We start from the raw sequence: 4,277 nt of genomic DNA, 5'->3' as shown, positions 1-4,277 counted from the left end.
CCGGCTCCGGCGGGGAACGCACCCCTGCAGCAGAGATCCCTCAGGAGGGTGGGTGGGCGAGGCGAGTGGTCGATGCGATGTCAATGGGTGCTCCCGCATTGATGCAGGCTTTGTCCGCCAAAACTTTGCCCTCCGCCGACCACCGGGGAGAGGGTTGCAGCGGACAGTCCCCATCGAGAGGCTGCTAGGAGTTCCATCCCCATCTTAGGCAAGAGGGTTTCTCTGAAGTTTAGCCCCTCAGAGAAGCTTTTGGAGGCGGTGAGGATCCTACGCTGGGCAACTAAACTTTCGTAAGATCTGGCATTGCTTGGAGACTGGTTACTGGTACTGTAACAGGCTCTGCCGCTTATCATGGTATTTTTTCTTAATTATTTGCTGATCTCCTTAGCAACTGAAGTAATTTGCAAGGTTTAAGCTAGGGTACAGCTTCATTTACAAAGTAACATGGCAAAAAATGATGCTTTATTGTTTTACAGAGTCATATTTCCCATATTTCCCAAGAGAGATGAGAGCTGCAGAGTGTTGACTTCATGTAGCTCATACTGCTGTAGACTGACTGCTGATGATTAGTCCAACTCAGGCTCTGTGGTACGTCACCCAGTTGCTCATCTGTGTCTCAGTTTTCATTAAGCCAAGTGAGTTATCATGGGTGCAAAAATAAATATATATGCCTTCAGAGGCATATATAAGATTCAATCCTTAGTGAGAGATGAGTGGGACAAGATAGATTTGCCTGGCTTAGGTCACTAGGGCAAATTCGTCTGTAATTCAGCAGTACTGAGGTCTGGCCAGGTGCTGGCAAGAGCGACCACTCCATTTGCCAGACTGACCTCAGGATCAGCTTGCTACAAAGGTGATGTAAAGACATTTTTTCATCACTGCTAGGTCCTGCAGCAAGCACAGCTTAGCCCAGTTCAGCAATATAGTCCAGTGTATCAAGACAAGACCCAGATGTAGCTCACCAACAGTCCTTACTGTCTGATCCGTCATGTCACTAAATCTCATGGATTATGATGCCTGGGTAATTCAGGTCTGCTCAGTCAGAAATGCTGAGCACAGCTGGCAGGCAGATTTGATGCAGAGAGTGTCTTTCCCACTCAGGAGTGCTAAAAGCAGAGTTGAGCCTGGAGATTGGAGTGAGGTGGCCACTGTGGGGATATTTCCTCTGACAGCATCCCACATACACACACACACACACACACACACACACACACACACACACACACAAGGAATGGAAGTTTCTGCAGACCTTCCTTATAACTGTAACATTTTAAAAGGTTAATTGCATAAGATGCCACTAGTGTGTTTGCAATTAATGGCTCTATTGTATACATAAGCAGGATTCATAAAGTTAAAAGCATGAATAGTTGTTCTTGTATAATGTTGTTGTTATAAATTAATAAAATCCCATTCTACAGTCATTTTTTCTTTCGAGGTCATGAGGAAGGCTTTGTCAAACACTATGCCAAAAAAGGGGGCTGTGAGGAAACACTGTTAACACCTGAGCCATGTATTATTATATTTAACTAATACAGCCCTGATTTGTAGACTGTACAACCCTCTGACTTGTAGACTGGTTAGAGAGGGAGAGCAGCTCCGGGGGCAGTAGAAGTCAATGGAAAGGTGCAGAGGTGCGAGTGACTTGTGGGCTGGCAAGACTGGGGGACAGAGGAGTCGGAGGTTTTTTTTAGGAGATGTAGAAATGGTGTGGACCTTCTGTAGGGTGGACTGAGATCCTTGATATTTTCTAGTGACTGAGCTCTCCAGAGGCTCAGCAGTATTCCTGCAGTAGCGGGGCGGGGGCGGGGGGGGACGGTGCGCAAATATTTGCATTTTTCCTGTGCACAAAGTGCCAGGCAGATTTGGGACTATTTGCATCACCAATGTGCAGGAAGATGTTACTCCTACTGTAAAGCATTTATCAGTTCGGTTTCTTTAATGTTGAAAAGACCAGTGGTAACATTTGCAAAAGTATTCGGTTGACTTGTGATCTCTAGTCCAATTCACTGCTTAATTGAAGCGATGTGCCACATAAGGATTTTTTAAGCAAAGTCAAATGAACAGGAAGAGGTAGCTTGGTGTACAGGTTTCCCTGGAAGAAACAGCAATAAGCCTGGTGGTAATTACAGGAGAAGAGAAAGCTGGTGTAGAGATTATTAATGTAGCATTAGTGGGAGAGAGAGCCCAGAGAAAGTGGAAATGAGTGTTTAGGACTTTAGTTGATCTTGCAGTGATAACTGATAGAGAGGATGTTAATGGTTGCCTGGTATTCCCCTTTTCCATAAGCAGCTGTAGGTGCTCACTATTAAAAACAAACAAAAAAACCCAACAAACCCCCAAAACCAACAAAAAACCCCAAACAAACAAAAAAAACCAAACCCACACACATTAGAAAGATCAAAACCAAAAGCCAAATCTTCAGCTTCTCTAGGACTTGATTTGTTGTAGTTAATTGAGCTGTTCCTAACAACAGAGGATATTCCCTATGATAGGAGGAAATGTCCTGCATTTCTTCTCAAACAGTTAAGAAGCATGTGCACCATTAATGCACAGATGATTCATCTCAGGGAGTACTGCGTTTTTGCCAGTGAACTTAAAATATCACGCTTTTAACACTACAAAGAAATTATTTCTTTGAAAAGAATTCAAGTACAAAACTCCCTGCCCTTCACTTCACTATAAATCAAAAGAAGCTATTTTCCCAGCTCATTCAGAAATAATGGTGAAGTACTTCACCAGAGTCTGCTGGCACGTGTTAGCTGGTAGTATTTAATAGCAACATCTCTCTCAAGAAAATATGTGATATTGAAGTTTATAAAATAATGCGTTTCTAAGACCTGAAGTAATGTTACTGGGCTGAGACAAAATTCCACTTTTTAATATAGGGCTGATTGTAGGCTTTGTTCTTCCTTGCCACTTAACATATACACATTACTATCCCAGAGGTGTTTATGCATTTTGAAGAAGTTCAAATGATCACATAGGTTATAAGTATTTATGTTAAGCATACTTGGCTTTGAAGACCATCCTGTGTAATTTATACAGAAGTTTTGGGGATCATTGGTTCAGGAGCAAGTTGCAACTCAACAGTCCTACCCTCCAAAAGGGCAAAGAACCTGTCGAGAATGTAGGCACTGCACTGTGAGCTAGGCATGGCAAGGAAGGTTTCTGCTTGTCAGAGTACTCCCCAGATAGTCTTGTGTGTCCTGTGGTCTGTTTGTGATGTCTATAATCTGGATTTGCCTCACCAGGCAAGAAAAGTTATCTGAAAAAGTTCTCATCTGGCAACTTCAATGAGCTTTGGAAATTGAAAACTCAGTTTTCAGCCCTTGCAAACTGGTTTTTCCCCTTAGAACTCAAAGGTGTTATGCTGATTTACAGCAGCCATTGATCTGCCCTTGAGTTTTGGTTGCAGACTAGCTCAGAGTATCTGGTGAGCTAGTGATTGGTACAACCACAAAGAAACATGCAAGGCTATTTAGTGTATTAAACTTGGTAACCCTTCCAAAACTGAGCATTGACCTAATGTGTCCCATTTGGAGTATCTCCAGTTATATTCAACATAGGAACTGATTTTTGAAAATGCCATTCATCTTTTTGTAAGTGCAATTACATTAAAATTTGGTCTGCATAGGTTGCAGAATCAGGCATTCAATATTAGTCAGAAAGACAACCTATGCAACGACAGTTTGTCTCTCATTTTGTGGGTGCTTTATAAATGAGTCTTCTTGCACTTGGTTTTATGGAATGCAGTTTTCAGATACCTTACTTCATGCAATATACTAACTAAATGAACAGTTACTAAAGTATTTTTTCATCTGTCAGTGTGTTTCCGTTGTACCTTATGTACTGCATGCCACACAAAACTGCACTGAGGTACAGAATTATTTCCTGACAGCCATTTCTATAATGTTTTCATAGACAGAGGTTTTTCTTCCCTGTAGAAGAACCTGCACCTATTAGTCACTGCCATATACTAGCTAGCTAGCAAAACCAACTAAGTTAGGTGCTTAGAACTGGTTAAAAAATAATTCCTCTGGGTTTTAGACTTCCCACTGAAAACCTCATGGAGTTAGATACTTCAGTAGGACGTAAAAGCCTAGAAGACTTTCTGAATCTAAGGTGGGTTTTTTTCTACTAAATTATTTTTAATTTTACAATATTGCTATAGTTAAGGTGATGTTGCTATATCCCTTTCACAGACAGGGAAGCAAGGAGAAGCCCCAGTGCCAGTTGCAGTCATGGCATTTTCACTCTCATCTTGGCACTTCTTCGGA

The sequence above is a fragment of the Mesitornis unicolor genome, unplaced genomic scaffold (genome assembly GCF_000695765.1).
Source record: "Mesitornis unicolor isolate BGI_N332 unplaced genomic scaffold, ASM69576v1 scaffold13797, whole genome shotgun sequence".
NCBI lineage: Eukaryota > Metazoa > Chordata > Aves > Mesitornithiformes > Mesitornithidae > Mesitornis > Mesitornis unicolor.
This window is presented reverse-complemented; position numbering follows the sequence as displayed.